Source organism: Petromyzon marinus, unplaced genomic scaffold, assembly GCF_048934315.1.
Source record: "Petromyzon marinus isolate PM22_M1 ecotype Great Lakes invasive population unplaced genomic scaffold, UKy_Petmar_22M1.pri1.0 PM_G_Scaffold_4, whole genome shotgun sequence".
Classification (NCBI taxonomy): domain Eukaryota; kingdom Metazoa; phylum Chordata; class Hyperoartia; order Petromyzontiformes; family Petromyzontidae; genus Petromyzon; species Petromyzon marinus.
Genome location: NW_027422983.1, coordinates 4,493,086 through 4,513,164, shown reverse-complemented (window position 1 = coordinate 4,513,164; position 20,079 = coordinate 4,493,086).

Here is a 20,079-nt window from a genome sequence, read left to right as displayed (position 1 = left end):
AGGCTTATTAAATAGCCTTATTAAATAGGCTTATTTCAGCAACTTAGACTTATTAAATAGGTTTATTCAGCAACTTAGGCTTATTAAATAGCCTTATTCAACAACTTAGGCTTATTAAATAGGCTTATTTCTGCAACTTAGACTTATTAAATAGACCTATTAAATAGGCTTATTAAATAGGCTTATTTCAGCAACTTAGACTTATTAAATAGGCCTATTAAATAGGCTTATTAAATAGACTTATTAAATAGGCTCATTAAATACTTATTAAATAGGCTTATTAAATAGGCTTATTAAATAGACTTATTAAATAGGCTCAATAAATAGGCTTATTAAATAGGCTTATTAAATAGGCTCAATAAATAGGCTTATTAAATAGGCTTATTAAATAGGCTTATTAAATAGACTTATTAAATAGGCTTATTAAATAGGCTCAATAAATAGGCTTATTAAATAGGCTCAATAAATAGCCTTATTAAATAGGCTCAATAAATAGGCTTATTAAATAGGCTCAATAAATAGGCTTATTAAATAGGCTCATTAAATACTTATTAAATAGGCTTATTAAATAGGCTTATTAAATAGACTTATTAAATAGGCTTATTAAAAAGGCTTATTAAATAGACTTATTAAATAGGCTTATTAAAAAGGCGTATTAAATAGACTTATTAAATAGGCTCATTAAATACTTATTAAATATGTTTATTAAATAGGCGTATTAAATAGGCTTATTAAATAGGCTTATTAAATAGGCTTATTAAATAGGCTTATCAAATAGGCTTATTAAAAAGGCTTATTAAATAGACTTATTAAATAGGCTCATTAAATACTTATTAAATATGTTTATTAAATAGGCGTATTAAATAGGCTTATTAAATAGGCTTATTAAATAGGCTTATTAAATAGGCTTATTAAATAGACTTATTAAATAGCCTAATTAAATAGGCTTATTTTAGCAACTTAGGCTTATTTAATAGGTTTATTTCAGCACCTTAGACTTATTAGATAGGCTTATTTCAGCAACTTAGACTTATTAAATAGGCCTATTAAATAGGCTTATTAAATAGGCTTATTTCAGCAACTTAGACTTATTAAATAGGCCTATTAAATAGGCTTATTAAATATACTTATTAAATAGGCTCATTAAATACTTATTAAATAGGCTTATTAAATAGGCTTATTAAATAGACTTATTAAATAGGCTCAATAAATCGGCTTATTAAATAGGCTTATTAAATAGGCTCAATAAATAGGCTTATTAAATAGGCTTATTAAATAGGCTTATTTAATAGACTTATTAAATCGGCTTATTAAATAGGCTCAATAAATAGGCTTATTAAATAGGCTCAATAAATATGCTTATTAAATAGGCTCAATAAATAGGCTTATTAAATAGGCTCAATAAATAGGCTTATTAAATAGGCTCATTAAATACTTATTTAAATAGGCTTATTAAATAGGCTTATTAAATAGACTTATTAAATAGTCTTATTAAATAGACTTATTAAATAGCCTTATTAAAAAGGCTTATTAAATAGACTTATTAAATAGGCTCATTAAATACTTATTAAATATGTTTATTAAATAGGTGTATTAATTAGGCTTATTAAATAGGCTTATTAAATAGGCTTATTAAATAGACTTATTAAATAGACTTATTAAATAGACTTATTAAATAGCCTCATGAAATAGGCTTATTTTAGCAACTTAGGCTTATTAAATAGGTTTATTTCAGCAACTTAGACTTATTAAAGAGCCTTATTAAATAGGCTTATTTCAGCAACTTAGGCTTATTAAATAAGCTTATTTCAGCAACTTATGCTTATTAAATAGCCTTATTAAACAGGTTTATTTCAGCAACTTAGGCTTATTAAATAGCATTTTTAAATAGGTTTATTTCAGCAACTTAGACTTATTAAATATACCTTTTTAAATAGGCTTAGTTCAGAAACTTAGGCTTATTAAATAGTCTTATTTCAGCAACTTAGGCTCATTAAATAGCCTTATTAAATAGGCTTATTTCAGCAACTTAGGCTTATTAAATAGCCTTATTAAATAGGCTTATTTCAGCAACTTAGGCTTATTAAATAGGCGTATTAAATAGGCTTATTAAATAGGCTTATTAAATAGGCTTATTAAATAGGCTTATTAAATAGGCTTATTAAATAGACTTATTAAATAGCCTAATTAAATAGGCTTATTTTAGCAACTTAGGCTTATTTAATAGGTTTATTTCAGCACCTTAGACTTATTAGATAGGCTTATTTCAGCAACTTAGACTTATTAAATAGGCCTATTAAATAGGCTTATTAAATAGGCTTATTTCAGCAACTTAGACTTATTAAATAGGCCTATTAAATAGGCTTATTAAATATACTTATTAAATAGGCTCATTAAATACTTATTAAATAGGCTTATTAAATAGGCTTATTAAATAGACTTATTAAATAGGCTCAATAAATCGGCTTATTAAATAGGCTTATTAAATAGGCTCAATAAATAGGCTTATTAAATAGGCTTATTAAATAGGCTTATTTAATAGACTTATTAAATCGGCTTATTAAATAGGCTCAATAAATAGGCTTATTAAATAGGCTCAATAAATATGCTTATTAAATAGGCTCAATAAATAGGCTTATTAAATAGGCTCAATAAATAGGCTTATTAAATAGGCTCATTAAATACTTATTAAATAGGCTTATTAAATAGGCTTATTAAATAGACTTATTAAATAGTCTTATTAAATAGACTTATTAAATAGTCTTATTAAAAAGGCTTATTAAATAGACTTATTAAATAGGCTCATTAAATACTTATTAAATATGTTTATTAAATAGGTGTATTAATTAGGCTTATTAAATAGGCTTATTAAATAGGCTTATTAAATAGACTTATTAAATAGACTTATTAAATAGACTTATTAAATAGACTTATTAAATAGCCTCATGAAATAGGCTTATTTTAGCAACTTAGGCTTATTAAATAGGTTTATTTCAGCAACTTAGACTTATTAAAGAGCCTTATTAAATAGGCTTATTTCAGCAACTTAGGCTTATTAAATAAGCTTATTTCAGCAACTTATGCTTATTAAATAGCCTTATTAAACAGGTTTATTTCAGCAACTTAGACTTATTAAATAGCATTTTTAAATAGGCTTAGTTCAGAAACTTAGGCTTATTAAATAGTCTTATTTCAGCAACTTAGGCTCATTAAATAGCCTTATTAAATAGGCTTATTTCAGCAACTTAGGCTTATTAAATAGCCTTATTAAATAGGCTTATTTCAGCAACTTAGACTTATTAAATAGGTTTATTCAGCAACTTAGGCTTATTAAATAGCCTTATTCAGCAACTTAGGCTTATTAAATAGGCTTATTTCAGCAACTTAGACTTATTAAATAGGCCTATTAAATAGGCTTATTAAATAGGCTTATTTCAGCAACTTAGACTTATTAAATAGGCCTATTAAATAGGCTTATTAAATAGACTTATTAAATAGGCTCATTAAATACTTATTAAATTGGCTTATTAAATAGGCTTATTAAATAGACTTATTAAATAGGCTCAATAAATAGGCTTATTAAATAGGCTTATTAAATAGGCTCAATAAATAGGCTTATTAAATAGGCTTATTAAATAGGCTTATTAAATAGACTTATTAAATAGGCTTATTAAATAGGCTCAATAAATAGGCTTATTAAATAGGCTCAATAAATAGGCTTATTAAATAGGCTCAATAAATAGGCTTATTAAATAGGCTCAATAAATAGGCTTATTAAATAGGCTCATTAAATACTTATTAAATAGGCTTATTAAATAGACTTATTAAATAGACTTATTAAATAGGCTTATTAAATAGACTTATTAAATAGGCTTATTAAAAAGGCTTATTAAATAGACTTATTAAATAGGCTCATTAAATACGTATTAAATATGTTTATTAAATAGGCGTATTAAATAGGCTTATTAAATAGGCTTATTAAATAGGCTTATTAAATAGGCTTATTAAATAGACTTATTAAATAGCCTAATTAAATAGGCTTATTTTAGCAACTTAGGCTTATTTAATAGGTTTATTTCAGCACCTTAGACTTATTAGATAGGCTTATTTCAGCAACTTAGACTTATTAAATAGGCCTATTAAATAGGCTTATTAAATAGGCTTATTTCAGCAACTTAGACTTATTAAATAGGCCTATTAAATAGGCTTATTAAATAGACTTATTAAATAGGCTCATTAAATACTTATTAAATAGGCTTATTAAATAGGCTTATTAAATAGACTTATTAAATAGGCTCAATAAATCGGCTTATTAAATAGGCTTATTAAATAGGCTCAATAAATAGGCTTATTAAATAGGCTTATTAAATAGGCTTATTAAATAGACTTATTAAATCGGCTTATTAAATAGGCTCAATAAATAGGCTTATTAAATAGGCTCAATAAATATGCTTATTAAATAGGCTCAATAAATAGGCTTATTAAATAGGCTCAATAAATAGGCTTATTAAATAGGCTCATTAAATACTTATTAAATAGGCTTATTAAATAGGCTTATTAAATAGACTTATTAAATAGTCTTATTAAATAGACTTATTAAATAGTCTTATTAAAAAGGCTTATTAAATAGACTTATTAAATAGGCTCATTAAATACTTATTAAATAGGCTTATTAAATAGGCTTATTAAATAGACTTATTAAATAGTCTTATTAAATAGACTTATTAAATATTCTTATTAAAAAGGCTTATTAAATAGACTTATTAAATAGGCTCATTAAATAGTTATTAAATATGTTTATTAAATAGGTGTATTAATTAGGCTTATTAAATAGGCTTATTAAATAGGCTTATTAAATAGACTTATTAAATAGACTTATTAAATAGACTTATTAAATAGACTTATTAAATAGCCTCATGAAATAGGCTTATTTTAGCAACTTAGGCTTATTAAATAGGTTTATTTCAGCAACTTAGACTTATTAAAGAGCCTTATTAAATAGGCTTATTTCAGCAACTTAGGCTTATTAAATAAGCTTATTTCAGCAACTTATGCTTATTAAATAGCCTTATTAAACAGGTTTATTTCAGCAACTTAGGCTTATTAAATAGCATTTTTAAATAGGTTTATTTCAGCAACTTAGACTTATTAAATATACCTTTTTAAATAGGCTTAGTTCAGAAACTTAGGCTCATTAAATAGCCTTATTAAATAGGCTTATTTCAGCAACTTAGGCTTATTAAATAGCCTTATTAAATAGGCTTATTTCAGCAACTTAGACTTATTAAATAGGTTTATTCAGCAACTTAGGCTTATTAAATAGCCTTATTCAGCAACTTAGGCTTATTAAATAGGCTTATTTCAGCAACTTAGACTTATTAAATAGGCCTATTAAATAGGCTTATTAAATAGGCTTATTTCAGCAACTTAGACTTATTAAATAGGCCTATTAAATAGGCTTATTAAATAGACTTATTAAATAGGCTCATTAAATACTTATTAAATTGGCTTATTAAATAGGCGTATTAAATAGACTTATTAAATAGGCTCAATAAATAGGCTTATTAAATAGGCTTATTAAATAGGCTTATTAAATAGACTTATTAAATAGGCTTATTAAATAGGCTCAATAAATAGGCTTATTAAATAGGCTCAATAAATAGGCTTATTAAATAGGCTCAATAAATAGGCTTATTAAATAGGCTCAATAAATAGGCTTATTAAATAGGCTCATTAAATACTTATTAAATAGGCTTATTAAATAGACTTATTAAATAGACTTATTAAATAGGCTTATTAAATAGACTTATTAAATAGGCTTATTAAAAAGGCTTATTAAATAGACTTATTAAATAGGCTCATTAAATACGTATTAAATATGTTTATTAAATAGGCGTATTAAATAGGCTTATTAAATAGGCTTATTAAATAGGCTTATTAAATAGGCTTATTAAATAGACTTATTAAATAGCCTAATTAAATAGGCTTATTTTAGCAACTTAGGCTTATTTAATAGGTTTATTTCAGCACCTTAGACTTATTAGATAGGCTTATTTCAGCAACTTAGACTTATTAAATAGGCCTATTAAATAGGCTTATTAAATAGGCTTATTTCAGCAACTTAGACTTATTAAATAGGCCTATTAAATAGGCTTATTAAATAGACTTATTAAATAGGCTCATTAAATACTTATTAAATAGGCTTATTAAATAGGCTTATTAAATAGACTTATTAAATAGGCTCAATAAATCGGCTTATTAAATAGGCTTATTAAATAGGCTCAATAAATAGGCTTATTAAATAGGCTTATTAAATAGGCTTATTAAATAGACTTATTAAATCGGCTTATTAAATAGGCTCAATAAATAGGCTTATTAAATAGGCTCAATAAATATGCTTATTAAATAGGCTCAATAAATAGGCTTATTAAATAGGCTCAATAAATAGGCTTATTAAATAGGCTCATTAAATACTTATTAAATAGGCTTATTAAATAGGCTTATTAAATAGACTTATTAAATAGTCTTATTAAATAGACTTATTAAATAGTCTTATTAAAAAGGCTTATTAAATAGACTTATTAAATAGGCTCATTAAATACTTATTAAATAGGCTTATTAAATAGGCTTATTAAATAGACTTATTAAATAGTCTTATTAAATAGACTTATTAAATATTCTTATTAAAAAGGCTTATTAAATAGACTTATTAAATAGGCTCATTAAATAGACTTATTAAATAGACTTATTAAATAGCCTCATGAAATAGGCTTATTTTAGCAACTTAGGCTTATTAAATAGGTTTATTTCAGCAACTTAGACTTATTAAAGAGCCTTATTAAATAGGCTTATTTCAGCAACTTAGGCTTATTAAATAAGCTTATTTCAGCAACTTATGCTTATTAAATAGCCTTATTAAACAGGTTTATTTCAGCAACTTAGGCTTATTAAATAGCATTTTTAAATAGGTTTATTTCAGCAACTTAGACTTATTAAATATACCTTTTTAAATAGGCTTAGTTCAGAAACTTAGGCTCATTAAATAGCCTTATTAAATAGGCTTATTTCAGCAACTTAGGCTTATTAAATAGCCTTATTAAATAGGCTTATTTCAGCAACTTAGACTTATTAAATAGGTTTATTCAGCAACTTAGGCTTATTAAATAGCCTTATTCAGCAACTTAGGCTTATTAAATAGGCTTATTTCAGCAACTTAGACTTATTAAATAGGCCTATTAAATAGGCTTATTAAATAGGCTTATTTCAGCAACTTAGACTTATTAAATAGGCCTATTAAATAGGCTTATTAAATAGACTTATTAAATAGGCTCATTAAATACTTATTAAATTGGCTTATTAAATAGGCGTATTAAATAGACTTATTAAATAGGCTCAATAAATAGGCTTATTAAATAGGCTTATTAAATAGGCTCAATAAATAGGCTTATTAAATAGGCTTATTAAATAGGCTTATTAAATAGACTTATTAAATAGGCTTATTAAATAGGCTCAATAAATAGGCTTATTAAATAGGCTCAATAAATAGGCTTATTAAATAGGCTCAATAAATAGGCTTATTAAATAGGCTCATTAAATACTTATTAAATAGGCTTATTAAATAGACTTATTAAATAGACTTATTAAATAGGCTTATTAAATAGACTTATTAAATAGGCTATTTAAAAAGGCTTATTAAATAGACTTATTAAATAGGCTCATTAAATACTTATTAAATATGTTTATTAAATAGGCGTATTAAATAGGCTTATTAAATAGGCTTATTAAATAGGCTTATTAAATAGGCTTATTAAATAGACTTATTAAATAGCCTAATTAAATAGGCTTATTTTAGCAACTTAGGCTTATTTAATAGGTTTATTTCAGCAACTTAGACTTATTAAATAGCCTTATTAAATAGGCTTATTTCAGCAACTTAGGCTTATTAAATAAGCTTATTTCAGCAACTTATGCTTATTAAATAGCCTTATTTCAGCAACTTAGGTTTATTAAATAGCCTTATTCAGCAACTTAGGCTGATTAAATAGGCTTATTTCAGCAACTTAGGCTTATTAAATAGGCTCATTCAGAAACTTAGGCTTATTAAATAGGCTTATTTCAAAAACTTAGACTTATTAAATAGGCCTATTAAATAGGCTTATTAAATAGGCTTATTAAATAGGCTTATTTCAGCAACTTAGATTTATTAAAAAAGGCCTATTAAATAGGCGTATTGAATAGACTTATTAAATAGGCTCATTAAATACTTATTAAATAGGCTTATTAAATAGGCTTATTAAATAGACTTATTAAATAGGCTCAATAAATCGGCTTATTAAATAGGCTTATTAAATAGACTTATTAAATAGGCTCAATAAATCGGCTTATTAAATAGGCTTATTAAATAGACTTATTAAATCGGCTTATTAAATAGGCTCAATAAATAGGCTTATTAAATAGGCTCAATAAATATGCTTATTAAATAGGCTCAATAAATAGGCTTATTAAATAGGCTCAATAAATAGGCTTATTAAATAGGCTTATTAAATAGACTTATTAGACTTATTAAATAGGCTTATTAAATAGACTTATTAAATAGTCTTATTAAATAGGCTTATTAAATAGACTTATTAAATAGACTTATTAAATAGACTTATTAAATAGACTTATTAAATAGCCTCATGAAATAGGCTTATTTTAGCAACTTAAGCTTATGATATAGGTTTATTTCAGGAACTTAGACTTATTAAATAGGTTTATTCAGCAACTTAGGCTTATTAAATAGCCTTATTCAGCAACTTAGGCTTATTATATAGGCTTATTTCAGCAACTTAGACTTATTAAATAGGCCTATTAAATAGGCTTATTAAATAGGCTTATTTCAGCAACTTAGACTTATTAAATAGGCCTATTAAATAGGCTTATTAAATAGACTTATTAAATAGGCTCATTAAATACTTATTAAATAGGCTTATTAAATAGGTTTATTAAATAGACTTATTAAATAGGCTCAATAAATAGACTTATTAAATAGGCTTATTAAATAGGCTCAATAAATAGGCTTATTAAATAGGCTTATTAAATAGGCTTATTAAATAGACTTATTAAATAGGCTTATTAAATAGGCTCAATAAATAGGCTTATTAAATAGGCTCAATAAATAGGCTTATTAAATAGGCTCAATAAATAGGCTTATTAAATAGGCTCAATAAATAGGCTTATTAAAAAGGCTTATTAAATAGACTTATTAAATAGGCTCATTAAATACTTATTAAATATGTTTATTAAATAGGCGTATTAAATAGGCTTATTAAATAGACTTATTAAATAGGCTTATTAAATAGGCTTATTAAATAGACTTATTAAATAGCCTAATTAAATAGGCTTATTTTAGCAACTTAGGCTTATTTAATAGGTTTATTTCAGCAACTTAGACTTATTAAATAGCCTTATTAAATAGGCTTTTTTCAGCAACTTAGGCTTATTAAATAAGCTTATTTCAGCAACTTATGCTTATTAAATAGCCTTATTAAACAGGTTTATTTCAGCAACTTAGGCTTATTAAATAGCATTTTAAATAGGTTTATTTCAGCAACTTAGACTTATTAAATAGGCTTATTAAATAGGCTTAGTTCAGAAACTTAGGCTTATTAAATAGGCTTATTTCAGCAACTTAGGCTCATTAAATAGCCTTATTAAATAGGCTTATTTCAGCAACTTAGGCTTATTAAACAGGCTTATTTCAGCAACTTAAACTTATTAAATAGCCTTATTTCAGCAACTTAGGCTCATTAAATAGCCTTATTCAGCAACTTAGGCTCATTAAATAGGCTTATTTCAGCAACTTAGGCTTATTAAATAGGCTCATTCAGAAACTTAGGCTTATTAAATAGGCTTATTTCAGCAACTTAGACTTATTAAATAGGCCTATTAAATAGGCTTATTAAATAGGCTTATTTCAGCAACTTAGATTTATTAAAAAAGGCCTATTAAATAGGCGTATTGAATAGACTTATTAAATAGGCTCATTAAATACTTATTAAATAGGCTTATTAAATAGGCTTATTAAATAGACTTATTAAATAGGCTCAATAAATAGGCCTATTAAATAGGCTTATTAAATAGGCTTATTAAATATACTTATTAAATAGCCTCATTATATAGGCTTATTTTAGCAACTTAGGCTTATTAAATAGGCTTATTAAATAGACTTATTAAATAGGCTCAATAAATAGGCTTATTAAATAGGCTTATTAAATAGGCTTATTAAATAGGCTCAATAAATCGGCTTATTAAATAGGCTTATTAAATAGACTTATTAAATCGACTTATTAAATAGGCTCAATAAATAGGCTTATTAAATAGGCTCAATAAATATGCTTATTAAATAGGCTCAATAAATAGGCTTATTAAATAGGCTCAATAAATAGGCTTATTAAATAGGCTTATTAAATAGTCTTATTAAATAGGCTTATTAAATAGACTTATTAAATAGACTTATTAAATAGACTTATTAAATAGACTTATTAAATAGACTTATTAAATTGCCTCATGAAATAGGCTTATTTTAGCAACTTAAGCTTATTAAATAGGTTTATTTCAGCAACTTATACTTATTAAAGAGCCTTAATAAATAGGCTTATTTCAGCAACTTAGGCTTATTAAATAAGCTTATTTCAGCAACTTATGCTTATTAAATAGCCTTATTAAACAGGTTTATTTCAGCAACTTAGGCTTATTAAATAGCATTTTTAAATAGGTTTATTTCAGCAACTTAGACTTATTAAATATACCTTTTTAAATAGGCTTAGTTCAGAAACTTAGGCTTATTAAATAGTCTTATTTCAGCAACTTAGGCTCATTAAATAGCCTTATTAAATAGGCTTATTTCAGCAACTTAGGCTTATTAAATAGCCTTATTAAATAGGCTTATTTCAGCAACTTAGACTTATTAAATAGGTTTATTCAGCAACTTAGGCTTATTAAATAGGCTTATTCAGCAACTTAGGCTTATTAAATAGGCTTATTTCAGCAACTTAGACGTATTAAATAGGCCTATTAAATAGGCTTATTAAATAGGCTTATTTCAGCAACTTAGACTTATTAAATAGGCCTATTAAATAGGCTTATTAAATAGGCTTATTTCAGCAACTTAGATTTATTAAAAAAGGCCTATTAAATAGGCGTATTGAATAGACTTATTAAATAGGCTCATTAAATACTTATTAAATAGGCTTATTAAATAGGCTTATTAAATAGACTTATTAAATAGGCTCAATAAATAGGCCTATTAAATAGGCTTATTAAATAGACTTATTAAATAGGCTCAATAAATCGGCTTATTAAATAGGCTTATTAAATAGACTTATTAAATCGACTTATTAAATAGGCTCAATAAATAGGCTTATTAAATAGGCTCAATAAATATGCTTATTAAATAGGCTCAATAAATAGGCTTATTAAATAGGCTCAATAAATAGGCTTATTAAATAGGCTTATTAAATAGTCTTATTAAATAGGCTTATTAAATAGACTTATTAAATAGACTTATTAAATAGACTTATTAAATAGACTTATTAAATAGACTTATTAAATTGCCTCATGAAATAGGCTTATTTTAGCAACTTAAGCTTATTAAATAGGTTTATTTCAGCAACTTAGACTTATTAAAGAGCCTTATTAAATAGGCTTATTTCAGCAACTTAGGCTTATTAAATAAGCTTATTTCAGCAACTTATGCTTATTAAATAGCCTTATTAAACAGGTTTATTTCAGCAACTTAGGCTTATTAAATAGCATTTTTAAATAGGTTTATTTCAGCAACTTAGACTTATTAAATATACCTTTTTAAATAGGCTTAGTTCAGAAACTTAGGCTTATTAAATAGTCTTATTTCAGCAACTTAGGCTCATTAAATAGCCTTATTAAATAGGCTTATTTCAGCAACTTAGGCTTATTAAATAGCCTTATTAAATAGGCTTATTTCAGCAACTTAGACTTATTAAATAGGTTTATTCAGCAACTTAGGCTTATTAAATAGGCTTATTCAGCAACTTAGGCTTATTAAATAGGCTTATTTCAGCAACTTAGACGTATTAAATAGGCCTATTAAATAGGCTTATTAAATAGGCTTATTTCAGCAACTTAGACTTATTAAATAGGCCTATTAAATAGGCTTAGTAAATAGACTTATTAAATAGGCTCATTAAATATTTATTAAATAGGCTTATTAAATAGGCTTATTAAATAGACTTATTAAATAGGCTCAATAAATAGGCTTATTAAATAGGCTTATTAAATAGGCTCAATAAATTGGCTTATTAAATAGGCTTATTAAATAGGCTTATTAAGTAGGCTCAATAAATAGGCTCATTAAATAGGCTCAATAAATAGGCTTATTAAATAGGCTCAATAAATAGGCTTATTAAATAGGCTCATTAAATACTTATTAAATAGGCTTATTAAATAGACTTATTAAATAGGCTTATTAAATAGGCTTATTAAATAGACTTATTAAATAGGCTCAATAAATAGGCTTATTAAATAGGCTTATTAAATAGGCACAATAAATAGGCTTATTAAATAGGCTCAATAAATAGGCTTATTAAATAGGCTCAATAAATAGGCTCATTAAATAGGCTCAATAAATAGGCTTATTAAATAGGCTCAATAAATAGGCTTATTAAAGAGGCTCATTAAATACTTATTAAATAGGCTTATTAAATAGACTTATTAAATAGGCTCAATAAATAGGCTTATTAAATAGGCTTATTAAATAGACTTATTAAATAGGCTCAATAAATCGGCTTATTAAATAGGCTTATTAAATAGACTTATTAAATCGGCTTATTAAATAGGCTCAATAAATAGGCTTATTAAATAGGCTTATTTTAGCAACTTAGGCTTATTAAATAGGTTTATTTCAGCAACTTAGACTTATTAAATAGCCTTATTAAATAGGCTTATTTCAGCAACTTAGGCTTATTAAATAAGCTTATTTCAGCAACTTATGCTTATTAAATAGCCTTATTAAACAGGTTTATTTCAGCAACTTAGGCTTATTAAATAGCATTTTAAATAGGTTTATTTCAGCAACTTAGACTTATTAAATAGGCTTATTAAATAGGCTTAGTTCAGAAACTTAGGCTTATTAAATAGGCTTATTTCAGCAACTTAGGCTCATTAAATAGCCTTACTAAATAGGCTTATTTCAGCAACTTAGGCTTATTAAATAGGCTTATTTCAGCAACTTAAACTTATTAAATAGCCTTATTTCATCAACTTAGGCTTATTAAATAGCCTTATTTCAGCAACTTAGACTTATTAAATAGGCTTATTCAGCAACTTAGGCTTATTAAATAGCCTTATTAAATAGGCTTATTTCAGCAACTTAGACTTATTAAATAGGCTTATTTCATCAACTTAGACTTATTAAATAGGCCTATTAAATAGGCTTGTTAAATAGGTTTATTAAATAGGCTTATTTCAGCAACTTAGGCTTATTAAATAGCCTAATTAAGTAGGCTTATTTCAGCAACTTTGGCTTATTAAATAGGCTTATTTCAGCAACTTACTCTGATTAAAAAGGCTTATTTCAGCAACTTAGACTTATTAAATAGCCTTATTTCAGCAAATTAGACTTATTAAATAGGCTTATTTCAGCAACTTATGCTTATTAAATATACTTATTTCAGCAACTTAGGCTTATTAAATAGGCTTATTTCAGCAACTTAGAATTATTAAATAGCCTTATTTCAGCAACTTAGGCTTATTAAACGGGCTTATTTCAGCAACTTAGGCTTATTAAATAGCCTTATTTCAGCAACTTAGACTTATTAAATAGGCTTATTTCAGCAACTTAGGCTTATTAAATAGGCTTATTCAGCAACTTAGGCTTATTAAATAGGCTTATTAAATAGGCTTATTTCAGCAACTTAGGCTTATTAAATAGGCTTATTCTGCAACTTAGGCTTATTAAATAGGCTCATTCAATACTTATTAAATAGGCTTATTAAACAGGCTTATTAAATAGACTCATTAAATAGGCTCAATAAATAGGCTTATTAAATAGGCTTATTAATTAGGCTTATTAAATAGGCTTATTAAATAGACTTATTAAATAGGCATATTAAATAGGCTCAATAAATAGGCTTATTAAATAGGCTTATTAAATAGGCTTATTAAATAGGCTTATTAAATAGGCTCAATAAATAGGCTTATTAAATAGGCTTATTAAATATGCTTATTAAATAGACTTATTAAATAGGCGTATTAAATAGGCTTATTAAATAGACTTATTAAATAGCCTCATTAAATAGGCTTATTTTAGCAACTTAGGCTTATAAAATAGGCTTATTTCATCAACTTATGCTTATTAAACAGCCTTATTAAACAGGTTTATTTCAGCAACTTAGGCTTATTAAATAGCATTTTTAAATATGTTTATTTCAGCAACTTAGACTTATTAAATATACCTTTTTAAATAGGCTTAGTTCAGAAACTTAGGCTTATTAAATAGGCTTATTTCAGCAACTTAGGCTCATTAAATAGCCTTATTAAATAGGCTTATTTCAGCAACTTAGGCTTATTAAATAGCCTTATTAAATAGGCTTATTTTAGCAACTTAGACTTATTAAAACGACTTATTAAATAGACATTTCAGCAACTTAGGCTCATTAAATATGCTTATGAAATATGCTTATTTCTGCAACTTAGACTTATTAGATAGGCCTATTAAATAGGCTTATTTCAGCAACTTAGGCTTATTAAATAGGCTTATTTCAGCAACTTGGGCTTATTAAATAGGCTTATTTCAGCAACTTAGACTTTTTAAATAGCCTTATTTCAGCAACTTACGCTTATTAAATAGGCTTATTTCAGCAACTTAGGCTTATTAAATAGCCTTATTAAGTAGGCTTATTTCAGCAACTTGGGCTTATTAAATAGGCTTATTTCAGCAACTTACGCTGATTAAAAAGGCTTATTTCAGCAACTTAGACTTATTAAATAGCCTTATTTCAGCAACTTAGACTTATTAAATAGGCTTATTGCAGCAACTTAGACTTATTAAATAGCCTTATTTCAGCAACTTATGCTTATTAAATAGGCTTAATTCAGCAACTTAGGCTTATTAAATAGCCTTATTTCAGCAACTTAGACTTATTAAATAGGCTTATTTCAGCAACTTAGGCTTATTAAATAGGCTCATTAAATACTTGTTAAATAGGCTTATTAAACAGGCTTATTAAATAGACTCATTAAATAGGCTCATTAAATAGGCTTATTAAACAGGCTTATTAAATAGACTCATTAAATAGGCTTATTAAATAGGCTTATTAATTAGGCTTATTAAATAGGCTTATTAAATAGACTTAATTAATAGGCTTATTAAATAGGCTCAATAAATAGGCTTATTAAATAGGCTAAATGAATAGGCTTATTAAATAGGCTCAATAAATAGGCTTATTAAATAGTCTCATTAAATACTTATTAAATAGGCTTAACAAATAGACTTATTAAATAGACTTATTAAATAGGCTTATTAAATAGGTTTATTAAAAAGGCTTATTAAAAAGGCTTATTAAATAGACTTATTAAATAGGCTCATTATATACTTATTAAATAGGTTTATTAAATAGGCGTATTAAATAGGCTTATTAAACAGGCTTATTAAATAGGCTTATTAAATAGACTTATTAAATAGCCTCATTATATAGGCTTATTTTAGCAACTTAGGCTTATTAAATAGGCTTATTAAATAGACTTATTAAATAGGCTCAATAAATAGGCTTATTAAATAGGCTTATTAAATAGGCTTATTAAATAGACTTATTAAATAGGCTTATTAAATAGGCTCAATAAATAGGCTTATTAAATAGGCTCAATAAATAGGCTTATTAAATAGGCTCAATAAATAGGCTTATTAAATAGGCTCAATAAATAGGCTTATTAAATAGGCTCATTAAATACTTATTAAATAGGCTTATTAAATAGACATATTAAATAGACTTATTAAATAGGCTTATTAAATAGACTTATTTAATAGGCTTATTAAAAAGGCTTATTAAATAGACTTATTAAATAGGCTCATTAAATACTTATTAAATAGGTTTATTAAATAGGCATATTAAATAGGCTTATTAAATAGGCTTATTAAATAGGCTTATTAAATAGGCTTATTAAATAGACTTATTAAATAGCCTAATTAAATAGGCTTATTTTAGCAACTTAGGCTTATTAAATAGGTTTATTTCAGCAACTTAGACTTATTAAATAGCCTTATTAAATAGGCTTATTTCAGCAACTTAGGCTTATTAAATAAGCTTATTTCAGCAACTTATGCTTATTAAATAGCCTTATTAAACAGGTTTATTTCAGCAACTTAGGCTTATTAAATAGCATTTTAAATAGGTTTATTTCAGCAACTTAGACTTATTAAATAGGCTTATTAAATAGGCTTAGTTCAGAAACTTAGGCTTATTAAATAGGCTTATTTCAGCAACTTAGGCTCATTAAATAGCCTTACTAAATAGGCTTATTTCAGCAACTTAGGCTTATTAAACAGGCTTATTTCAGCAACTTAAACTTATTAAATAGCCTTATTTCATCAACTTAGGCTTATTAAATAGCCTTATTTCAGCAACTTAGACTTATTAAATAGGCTTATTCAGCAACTTAGGCTTATTAAATAGCCTTATTAAATAGGCTTATTTCAGCAACTTAGACTTATTAAATAGGTTTATTCAGCAACTTAGGCTTATTAAATAGGCTTATTCAGCAACTTAGGCTCATTAAATAGCCTTATTTCAGCAACTTAGACTTATTAAATAGGCTTATTTCAGCAACTTATGCTTATTAAATATACTTATTTCAGCAACTTAGGCTTATTAAATAGGTTTATTTCAGCAACTTAGACTTATTAAACAACCTTATTTCAGCAACTTCTGCGTATTAAATAGGCTTATTTCAGCAACTTAGGCTTATTAAATAGCCTTATTTCAGCAACTTAGACTTATTAAATAGGCTTATTTCAGCAACTTAGGCTTCTAAATAGGCTCATTCAATACTTGTTAAATAGGCTTATTAAACAGGCTTATTAAATAGACTCATTAAATAGGCTCATTAAATATGCTTTTTAAATAGGCTTATTAATTAGGATTATTAAATAGGCTTATTAAATAGACTTAATAAATAGGCTTATTAAATAGGCTCAATAAATAGGCTTATTAAATAGGCTCAATGAATAGGCTTATTAAATAGGCTCAATAAATAGGCTTATTAAATAGGCTCATTAAATACTTATTAAATAGGCTTAACAAATAGACTTATTAAATAGACTTATTAAATAGGCTTATTAAATAGGTTTATTAAATAGGCTTATTAAAAAGGCGTATTAAATAGACTTATTAAATAGGCTCATTAAATACTTATTAAATAGGTTTATTAAATAGGCGTATTAAATAGGCTTATTAAACAGGCTTATTAAATAGGCTTATTAAATAGACTTATTAAATAGCCTCATTAAAAAGGCTTATTTTAGCAACTTAGGCTTATTAAATAGGCTTATTAAATAGACTTATTAAATAGGCTCAATAAATAGGCTTATTAAATAGGCCTATTAAATAGGCTTTTTAAATAGACTTATTAAATAGGCTTATTAGATAGGCTCAATAAATAGGCTTATTAAATAGGCTCAATAAATAGTCTTATTAAATAGGCTCAATAAATAGGCTTATTAAATAGGCTCAATAAATAGGCTTATTAAATAGGCTCATTAAATACTTATTAAATAGGCTTATTAAATAGACTTATTAAATAGACTTATTAAATAGGCTTATTAAATAGACTTATTAAATAGGCTTATTAAAAAGGCTTATTAAATAGACTTATTAAATAGGCTCATTAAATACTTATTAAATATGTTTATTAAATAGGCGTATTAAATAGGCTTATTAAATAGGCTTATTAAATAGGCTTATTAAATAGGCTTATTAAATAGACTTATTAAGTAGCCTAATTAAATAGGCTTATTTTAGCAACTTAGGCTTATTAAATAGGTTTATTTCAGCAACTTAGACTTATTAAATAGCCTTATTAAATTGGCTTATTTCAGCAACTTAGGCTTATTAAATAAGCTTATTTCAGCAACTTAGGCTTATTAAATAGCTTTATTAAGTAGGCTTATTTCAGCAACTTGGGCTTATTAAATAGGCTTATTTCAGCAACTTACGCTGATTAAAAAGGCTTATTTCAGCAACTTAGACTTATTAAATAGCCTTATTTCAGCAACTTAGACTTATTAAATAGGCTTATTGCAGCAACTTAGACTTATTAAATAGCCTTATTTCAGCAACTTATGCTTATTAAATAGGCTTATTTCAGCAACTTAGGCTTATTAAATAGCCTTATTTCAGCAACTTAGACTTATTAAATAGGCTTATTTCAGCAACTTAGGCTTATTAAATAGGCTCATTAAATACTTGTTAAATAGGCTTATTAAACAGGCTTATTAAATAGACTCATTAAATAGGCTCATTAAATAGGCTTATTAAACAGGCTTATTAAATAGACTCATTAAATAGGCTTATTAAATAGGCTTATTAATTAGGCTTATTAAATAGGCTTATTAAATAGACTTAATAAATAGGCTTATTAAATAGGCTCAATAAATAGGCTTATTAAATAGGCTCAATGAATAGGCTTATTAAATAGGCTCAATATATAGGCTTATTAAATAGTCTCATTAAATACTTATTAAATAGGCTTAACAAATAGACTTATTAAATAGACTTATTAAATAGGCTTATTAAATAGGTTTATTAAATAGGCTTATTAAAAAGGCTTATTAAATAGACTTATTAAATAGGCTCATTAAATACTTATTAAATAGGTTTATTAAATAGGCGTATTAAATAGGCTTATTAAACAGGCTTATTAAATAGGCTTATTAAATAGACTTATTAAATAGCCTCATTATATAGGCTTATTTTAGCAACTTAGGCTTATTAAATAGGCTTATTAAATAGACTTATTAAATAGGCTCAATAAATAGGCTTATTAAATAGGCTTATTAAATAGGCTTATTAAATAAACTTATTAAATAGGCTTATTAAATAGGCTCAATAAATAGGCTTATTAAATAGGCTCAATAAATAGGCTTATTAAATAGGCTCAATAAATAGGCTTATTAAATAGGCTCAATAAATAGGCTTATTAAATAGGCTCATTAAATACTTATTAAATAGGCTTATTAAATAGACATATTAAATAGACTTATTAAATAGGCTTATTATATAGACTTATTTAATAGGCTTATTAAATAGACTTATTAAGTAGCCTAATTAAATAGGCTTATTTTAGCAACTTAGGCTTATTAAATAGGTTTATTTCAGCAACTTAGACTTATTAAATAGCCTTATTAAATAGGCTTATTTCAGCAACTTAGGCTTATTAAATAAGCTTATTTCAGCAACTTAGGCTTATTAAATAGCCTTATTAAGTAGGCTTATTTCAGCAACTTGGGCTTATTAAATAGGCTTATTTCAGCAACTTACGCTGATTAAAAAGGCTTATTTCAGCAACTTAGACTTATTAAATAGCCTTATTTCAGCAACTTAGACTTATTAAATAGGCTTATTGCAGCAACTTAGACTTATTAAATAGCCTTATTTCAGCAACTTATGCTTATTAAATAGGCTTATTTCAGCAACTTAGGCTTATTAAATAGCCTTATTTCAGCAACTTAGACTTATTAAATAGGCTTATTTCAGCAACTTAGGCTTATTAAATAGGCTCATTAAATACATGTTAAATAGGCTTATTAAACAGGCTTATTAAATAGACTCATTAAATAGGCTCATTAAATAGGCTTATTAAACAGGCTTATTAAATAGACTCATTAAATAGGCTTATTAAATAGGCTCATTAATTAGGCTTATTAAATAGGTTTATTAAATAGACTTAATAAATAGGCTTATTAAATAGGCTCAATAAATAGGCTTATTAAATAGGCTCAATGAATAGGCTTATTAAATAGGCTCAATATATAGGCTTATTAAATAGTCTCATTAAATACTTTTAAAT